The 9345-nt window shown below is 41.6% G+C and overlaps 1 long non-coding RNA gene across 1 annotated transcript; it reads left to right on the top strand.

Annotated features, from left to right (window-relative positions):
* Positions 1-3650: 3650 nt before the first annotated feature.
* On the top strand, positions 3651-4119 carry LOC133985779 (uncharacterized). The gene is made up of 3 exons (XR_009925484.1): positions 3651-3719; positions 3835-3944; positions 4042-4119. It is a non-coding gene; the product is annotated as an uncharacterized LOC133985779 (long non-coding RNA).
* Positions 4120-9345: the final 5226 nt, after the last annotated feature.

The raw sequence follows: 9345 nt of genomic DNA, 5'->3' as shown, positions 1-9345 counted from the left end.
CCAGGTTCTTATTTTCAGTTGGTCAAAATAAAGAATCTTTAGGGCTAATTCAGACTGAGTGCATGGCATGAGCGTGTCAGCTGCGTGGCGTGTCAGTTTTTTTCCGGCTCCCATGTTAGCAGGTTTGAGTGTTGGCACGCTGCCTGCGTGATACGCGCAACAAAAACATGTGCATGCTAGAAATGGGACAGTTTGCCTACTTTTCACGCAACACGCAAGGTGTTTTAAAAACAGTTTAACAATATTCATATGACATATTTTCTCAATGGACAACGTATTAGCAAATTCATTAACAAATATTTAATGTGTGGCAATATTTGTTTTTCAGCTGCTAATATAAGCAAAGATATGCTGCCAAGCCTCACAAAGGAGGACTTGCGTGACCTTTTTCCTGGTCCAGAACACTTCCTGAGAAGGAGAACCATTTGGAGACTCAGTCATGATGAAAATGAGGTAATGATAGATTTCAGATTTCTTGTTTGGTGGCTGTCAGTCAGCTCCTTGTTTTTATAATTACCAATAAATACGTGTATCTTTTATACAGGGTCAAGAATCAGAGCTGCATAGACCAGGAAGCAGTGAATTCAGCCCCACCCACCCACCTCCTCTTCCCCAACATCCATTTCCTTCCTCTTTGTCTTCCTCCAACCCTCTCCCCTCTCCATCCCCCATTTCTTCTCCATCCTCCCTCCCCTCTCCAAGCCCAAGACCCCAACATGGCAGAACGGTACAACTTGTCAGCCCACAGTATGTCATATACACAGACACAGAATTAGAGCTTGCAAGGAGTGCCTTCTTTGACCAACAGCGTGCTGGAAAAGAGGGAGACTTTAGCCTGTCCAAAGATCTTCGTTGCAGATTAATAAGAAATACCATCACGAGCATGATTGCAATCAAAAGAGCAACAGAGGATGATTTTAAATATCCATGCAACCGGGAGCTCACAGTTATGGCAAAGCGCCTCTTGGAAAATACCCAATGCTTTGGGACCAATCTGCCAAGAGTGGGGCTGAGTGGGTAAGACACTATTCATCAGTCGTGTCTGCTTGTACGCCTTCATTACTGTATACGATTTTATTTAATGTTATTTATTACACAACCTGTTCTGTGTCTGTCTTGTCAGGAATATCTGAAGAAACAGCTCCTAAAAAGAGTCCAAAATGTTTCAACTCCTAAAAAGCAGCAGGGAGCAACTCCTTCACGAAAGAAGGCACGGAGACTTAGCTTTCAGTCCGGACAGGAGACGTCCACGGATGAGACTGATGACTCCACCACCTCTACTGTGATCTTGGAGAGATCACCACCACGCTGTAGCACTCCAGAGATTGAACAATCGTATGGTAAGTGCACAAATTGAAATGGTGGATATTTTTTTCAGTATTAATGGAGCTTCTATTATTACTTTGAACAAGGACAATTCCATGTCTAAGTAAATTCAGCAATGTTATCATGCAATTTCAAACCTTTTTTGTTCTGGATTATTCATCTATTAGTGTCCTTTTTTAAAGGAACACGCCACCGTTTTATAAAATTGGGATATTCACCGTCTCCCCTAGAGGTAAATAAGTGGGCAAACGCATTTGTCTCAGTGCATGCAATGTCATAGTCTGGCAGCGCACCTGCTAGGTTAGCTTAGCTTAGCATAGTGAATGGAATCCTTTGTAGCCAGATAGTATGTCATGAGTAAAAGTGAGCCTCTGTCTTCACAACCAGTCTAAATTTGCATAAGCTAACCTAGCGGGGGCGCTGCCGGACTACAACAATGCATGCACGGAGACAAAAATGTTTTTGTTCACTTATCTAACTCTAGGGGAGATGGCGAATAATCCAATTTTATAAAATGGTGACGTGTGTATTTGCGTGTTAATGGCCCAGTTAACCTGTAATGTCTGAAATGGAAATTATGGTCTTAAAGCTGCCGTCGGCAGCATGTTTTGAGTCATATTAGCTTGAACTGTCATGGGATTCTGGAAGTAGAATATTAAAAAGGCTGTTTAGAAAAAATCCTGAATGCTCTAGCTCCCTCTAAAGCCTGTAATCAGCCTGTAATCAAGCTTGCAAAAATCGAGAGCTCCTGGTTTTGTTTAACCAACCAGGGGGGAGGAATTGCTACCTGTCAATCACAGCTTGTGCACACGCTGCTATCGAGCCCGCCCCCCATTCATGCGCACGAAAGTTCTCCCAGTCAGAGACGAGAGCATTGATATCTGCTTCTTAGCGAAAATGGCGCAGCAGCCGAAAATCCTAAAACTTCCCATTCCACGTTTGCCAACTACTGCCTACACATCCAAAACTTCGAAAAAGAGGAAAACTGAAACGGAAAAGAACGTTATAAGAAAAGAAATTGACCGAGCGCGGAATAAAACTCGGGTCAACATTGGAATAGCATTTGAGAGGTGGAGGGAACTAACGTTACGGGACCTCAAAGGCTTCAAGTTAGATGCAGACTTGGCCATATTTCGTCTCGACAGGTAATTACAGCTGTTATATGAATCTTTCTTGTTTTATGGTAGACAACGGTTACACTCGGTCTAGATATGTTGAGCTCCGGTATTGGTGGGCTGTGGCGAATAGCTAAGACTTGACAGGCTATTATAAGCAACATTAGCTAATAGCTTGGAAGTAGTGCTTCTTACTAAGCTAACGTTATCACGTTAGTTGTTATAGCCTACATGCCATTCGACATCGAAGCAGTACAGTCACTGTCTTCCATGCTGAGCGTGAGTTGCTTTAGACACCGTACGTCTGCCCACAGCTTGTGTGCTCGTCTCCAGAGGGGGAGGGGTTTGTGGGGCGGTTTGGAGCTTGGTAGAAGTTGGGGGAGGGACCTGAAACTTGTATCAGTTCCAATTTTCCGACTTTAGACTCGGAATTTTGAAGGCCTGCCGACGGCAGCTTTAATGTTTGGTATGGCTATGTTTAAATGTTAATTGATGAAGTTTGTTTTTCTAGCATCAGACACTTCGGACAGCCTGCAGAATCAGGCAAGACATTATGAAACTCTGCAGGACATGTATAAAACCAAGGCCAGGCCAAACAAGAAGGATGTTGCCCAGCTCCTAGACCTTGAATTCCAGTCAAGACGCGCTTTCATTGACTCCGATGTGACTAAGGAGCAGGACAGGCCTGTCAAGATCCTTGAGGCGTATCCCTGCTTTGGAGAATTGGACCATGTAAGCATATGTATTCATTTTATGCAGCCCTCTGCTTCCTAAGCCTAGGAATTACAACACTCGCTAACCACCACCAATGTGTAGCACCCACCTGGGTGATGCGGCAACCATTATGTTCCAAAACACTCACCACACACCAGCTTGAGGTGGAGAGTGAGGATCTGAATGAGTCAATTAGAGTGAGGGGATGATTAGGGGGCCAGGTTGGGAATTTAGCCAGGACACTGGGGAACCCCCTACTCTTTGCAATAAGTGCCATGGGATCTTTAATGACCACAGTGAGTCGTGACCTCGGTTTAATGTCTCATCCGAAGGTTAAAGTTTAACTCTGTTAGATTTGAATTGTAATGTAAATTTTAATTTAACATCTCTTCTCTATCCTTTGTCTCCCTGTGTGTTAGCTAATGGATGAACTCCGGCGGATCCTCGATCAAGGGAACCCCCACTTCCTACCTGAACTAAATACCCGGCGGGCGACCTTTTTTGAGAGGGCACAGTTTTATGGCGTTTTCAAGAAGGTCATGAGGCCTCCACTGTTGGACAAAGGTTATTACAGAACATAACAATTGAGAATCCCACAGAAGTATTAATGTTTTTTTAATAACTGGCTGCAGAAAAACTACTTTTTTTAAAATTACTTTTTTGTCTTGTTTTTTAACAGCACAGCAGTCAATCGCCCTGATGAAGGCATTGCCAGACTTATTTCCATCACCTGTGGCTCCACCCAAGAAGTTGGGACATGCAAGTGAGGCTTTGCTTCACATCCTTAAGGTAAGAAAATGTATATGCATAAGAATTTTCACATTTACTTTACCATACAATACAAAAAGTGCATTGTGGTATTTATTTTTCTTTTTGTGTTTGTCAGCCTACAGAAGACCCCAACACCTTTCTATGAGCAAGACCACTCTCCAGCCCGGTCGTTGTTGTCTGTGAAACTAACTGCATACTATCTATTGGAACCACGCCTGTGTTGACTTTCCCAAAAGAGGATATCGATGCTAGCGTAATGTATCTCATGGCATGCTATTACATCTTTCACCTTACATATCCCAAGTGCGTTGCCACACTCCTGTCTGTGCTGCAGACCGAGGTTCTCCTGGATGCCATCCACGACCATGACATGACGTCCTCATATAGGAAGGCCATAGGCGAGTGGAAGAAATTCTTAGCTTAAAGTGGAAATGAGAGTGGATAATCTTGTCTTGGTTTGTTTTGAGGCTGTGGCTTTTTTTTTTTTTTTTGCCTTACGTGTTTTTTACTTTTTAGTTTGCTGTTAAGTTCAGCTGCATGACCTTCCCAAAAGAGGATATTGATGTTAGCACAATGTAAAATGGCATGCATTATCTTTCACCTTAGATATCATAAGTGTGCACACTTCTGTCTGCGCAAGTTCTCTTGGATACTATCCACAGCCAGGACATGACTTCCTCATGTAGATAGATGCATGTTTTTCACTTTTTAGTTTGCTCTTTTAAAAATCTTCATTGAAGATCATGCGCCGAGCTGGAGTGTTTATTTGGAAAAATCCGATGAGTTTTTACATATCCCCATTTCAAGTCAAAGAGTACTGTCAGTACGGAAAAAAAATGTTTGGTTTTACCTAGCTCAGCCAGCAGCTAACGCAGCAAGAGTTGCATGTACATGGAGGCTGCCATGCCCCCAGAGTGAAGAGCTGTAGCTGCCTGTCTGTGTTAGCTGCTGGCTGATGCAACTCTTGCTAGGTAAAACCGATTGTTTTTGGGGGGCTTTCGTACCGACTGACCTCAAAACGGAGAACTATATGAAAAATCGTCGGATTTTTCCTGTAATAGTAAGTTCAGGCTTTTACTGTTTCTACTGTAAAGGAAAAGTTGTACTTGAAAGGCAATAAAGACTTTGAAAAAAAATTTAGATTCATGTATTTGTTTAACCTTCCTCTTGTGTTAGCTCTCTGCTACCATCTCTTATGTTAACGGGTCGGTTTTGACCCGTGTCTTAAATCAGCCATAAAATACCCTAAAAACAATTATTTATCATCAATTTTTTTTCTTATCTATTGTTTACCTTGTTAGGCTTCCTTATCCATGAAAAGATTGGTTTTAATATTTTTTTAGTGGGCCCCTTGGCCTTTCTCTTGACAACATACCCCTCATTTTCAATATAAAAAAAATGTTAAATTAACCTCAAAAGAATTATATAAATAAATAAAAGGTTTTTATGTTACCTGACTATTGCAGAGGGGTATTAGAACACATCTCTTAAATGTTAAAAAATATATAGTTTTTAATTTTTATATTATTAACTATAGTAACATCTATGGTGTTACGGGTCAATTTCGACCCATATATATTTACTTCAAGAAAAATAACTAATATAGATAGCAAATGAAAAGCAGAACTAGTAATTATACAACATGTAGATTTGCAAGCAAACAACAACCAATCAAGCAAATCAAACCAACAGAAATCAAGTACTAGTACCATAGAAACTGTGTGCAAGAACATGCATGTGTATTTGTGTATTTTTAGATGCAGGTGTGGCAAAAAGCAGAGTATTTTTTGAAGGTGAAGCACAATATGTTTATCTTTCTGTCCTTATTGCTAGGGCAGACCTGACACCTCTTTCTTTTAGAATCAGGTGGTCTCACTGGTGTTGTGGCTGTTGTGGTTGATGTTGAGGCAGGGCTGGCTGAGGAGGATGCTGGCGCTGATGCTCTTCGTGTTGCTCTTCGTGTTGCTGTGGCCGTGGACGGAGTGCTTGGTGAGCTCTGCAGCTGTCTGACCAAGGCTGCAGTGGCTGGGTCTCACAGCACCCATTCCCTTTGCTCCCTGTGCGCCTTGCCAAGGGAACTTCCAAGCTCCTCAAGAAAGATTCTCCGCTTGTTTTTTTTTTGGTTTAATTCCACCCTTGGTGAATGTGGGTCCACAACACAAATGCATTGTATGCAGACACATCGAGGATGTTGTAAAACACAACCATTGGCCATCTCCTGGTCATTCGCTGGTGGCATTCAGCTTGTCCAGGTTGTCCACTGTCTTGATGTCACTTACTCTCATCACAGCAAACCTTGTGATCCCAGGGGTCATTTTGATGACATTTGCAGCAACAGATGTTGCCACTTTTGGATTTGAATGTTTCAGCAGAAGCGGGAGCAGCTTCAGCACTGGTGACCTCTTCATCAGACTGATCAGATTTGTCTGTGTCTTCGGGTTGATACTCCACATCATCTTCCACCTCAGAAACCTGCTCATCTGTATCGCTATGTTGCTGTGTGTCCTCTGCCTCATTGTCAGCACAGATATAATACAAAATTAGCAGTAAATCTTCTTCTCATTGTGGCATGCTGTGAACTGGAGACGTGTACTCTGCAAGTCACTGACTCTAAACTGAATTGGCCTTACATACCTGGACATGTCCGTCTTTGTTTGTTTGGTCAAACAGGCAAAGAGAGAAGCCACTAACTGAAGCTCAAGTGTTTGGAGGAAGAGCTGGCTGTGGGCTGTTGTCTGATAGTGTGTTTATGATTTCAGTTTTAGCACTTATTATTGTTTTACAAGCTTATATTATAACTGGGTCGAAACTGACCCTAACAACACAAAGGTCATAATTTTCACCAGAGCATTTTATAATTTAGTAAAACTGATTTTTTAAATTTTTATTTTGTGTAAATAGAAGTTCCTGACAAAGTCAAAAAGTCTTGATGCAATTAACACATTTATGTAGTTCTTTTATGCATTTAAAACCTAAAAACGGGTCGGTGCCGACCCTAACACTAGACGAAGGTTAACTAAGTACCAAGCCTGATAAATGTTTTTTCTCCCTTAAGTGTTAGGGAATTTACTCTTATTTAAAGAATTTTACAGTAGCATTGGATACTAAATTTAAGTGATTTTGTTCTACATACTAGAATAAATAATTCTTAAATTGTTCTCATTATCTAGGCGAATATACTTGATTGCAGTGCATGTTGCCTAACATAAGTCCTTGTTTGGAGCTGATAATACTAGCATATGTTGAATAAAAGGTATATTTTCCTATATATCAAGAAAACTATTCTTAAATTTGGTTTGCTTATCTAGACAAATGTACTTGTTTGAAGTTTGGCTGTACTGACTTTAAGATATATTTACTTGCATGAAACCTTATTTGAAGATGATGGCACTAGCATATGCTGATTTTAAGCACATTGTCCTACATATTGAGAAAATAATTCTTAAATATTTTCCTTGAACCAATACAAATCTACTTGTTTTTAGTCTAAACACACTAGTTTTAAGATATCCCTGGGTTTTTAAGGCTAGATGTATTCACTTGTTTTTAAAAATCTTGTTAAGTCAAATCTTCCTGTTCTGTTGGCAGATAATTTTGCTTATTTTAAGTAATATATTCCTCATTTTATTACTTTTTTTTCTTATTTTTTAAAGCATACAGTATGAGCAGCATATGTAAATTTGGCTATTTACAATATATGTACAGTGACATTATTTGAATAGTGTAGGGATTCAAATTGCGCAAAATGTGAATAGTGCAAATTAAATGTTCATTAAAGTACTGAAAACAGTGCAGTAATGAGTGCAATGACGCTATTAACATGGTGGTGTGGAGTCCAGCAGCGTCACAGCCTCAGGGAAGAAGCTTTTTCTTCTGAGCCTGTGTGTATCATATATACGCATAAAAGTTATATTTACTCTCTCAGATCTCTGCTCATTGAGTGTCACATCTCTACAAAACCAGTAATAAAGAAGGAGGACCACCCCTGCTTGCTGTGTGAAAGGATTAAACTACAATCAATGGCTTTTTTATGAGAAAGTCACCTATTAACGCGGTCACCAGTTAAACCGAAACACCGGCTGTGAAGCAACATTTCTCAGCAAAGCAGCAGCTAAATCTCCCCCGTCAGTGACATAGTGAATATCTTTTGATTTTGACACAACAATACACTGCTACTCACCGGAGACAGATGGACAGGCGCTCCGCAGCTGGAATGGGGCGCCTGTAGTTTGTGTCCTGCCTGGAGATCCTGGCGCCAACCCTACCTAGCAAGTCCTCAAACTGAGCAACAATCAGCCTGAAGTACCGCTGGAAACGTCCATCGTCCAGACGGAGCTCCTGTAGGAGACGGTGGAACTCGCCGAGCTCTGTGCGCCTCCGGAGGATATCATGTACCCAGAAACGCCGGCGCTGTTTGGCCTTCAGACGTGTCTCGGACTTCCAGAGCAGGTACAGCGCAGCGATGGTTCTGATCGCAGCCATTGTTGATGAAAGAAGAAGCAATGGCGTTCCCGCTCATTTTACATTATGGTCACGCGTCGAAACTCGACAGATTCTCATTTGTCGTGCGTTTTTTTTGTCGCGTTCATCGCGCTTGGTGTGAACACAGCTTTAACAATATTACATGACTTCTCAGCTGTGTCCCGGAATTGGGTAATATCGGTAGACGGATAGCCGTGTTACCAATCAGAGACAGGTAGCGTTCATGCGTGTGCACGTGTCAAAAGGAGGAGGCCAGAGCGAGAAACAGTGAATGTGGTACGGACAATTAAAGTGGAGAAGGAGAGAGTGAAAGAGAAACATCCAGAGAGGAGAAGGTCAGAAGGACAAAAAATGAAATATAAGAACTTTGACCAGACAAGGACCGGCGGAGGGACAGACGGACCGGAGAGTGAAAGCGGACAGGTGAGTAACATCAGCTCTGCTATGCTTCACATAAACAGTAATGTTACCTGTCTGGACATTCAGCTCACTGTCTAGTTTGTCAAGATATGCCGTTATTGTGATGTAGCAGCAGAGTTGTTACTACACAGTAGTACACAGTCTGACTCTGCACGTTAACATGGCAGCTAACGTTAGCAGTGTGCTAACGTACAACCAAACATTACCTGATGTTAGCTGCATAACTTAGAGGACTTTGTCATTGTACAAGCACAAAGACATTATTGCTCTGCTATGCAGGTGCTCTGTGTATCTGGTGTTTGTTCATAGATCGAGGCTGTTGACATCACTAATTACCTTGTTCTTCAGACTTCATTTTATTCCAAAGAACAAATGAAAGCCTTACAAAAGTATGTAGGCGTGTAATTTTTTTTGTCAGCGGGTGGGTCCACGACCTCGGCTCCAAGGTGCTCCACGATGATAATTGTTTGGTTTTCGCCAGGGTGAGTGATTTTATTTCTTTTATGGGTTTACTATC

The sequence above is a fragment of the Scomber scombrus genome, chromosome 9, assembly GCF_963691925.1.
Source record: "Scomber scombrus chromosome 9, fScoSco1.1, whole genome shotgun sequence".
Lineage (NCBI taxonomy): Eukaryota > Metazoa > Chordata > Actinopteri > Scombriformes > Scombridae > Scomber > Scomber scombrus.
The sequence above is the reverse complement of the archived record's forward strand: the minus strand, read 5'-3'. Positions and strand labels throughout refer to the sequence as shown.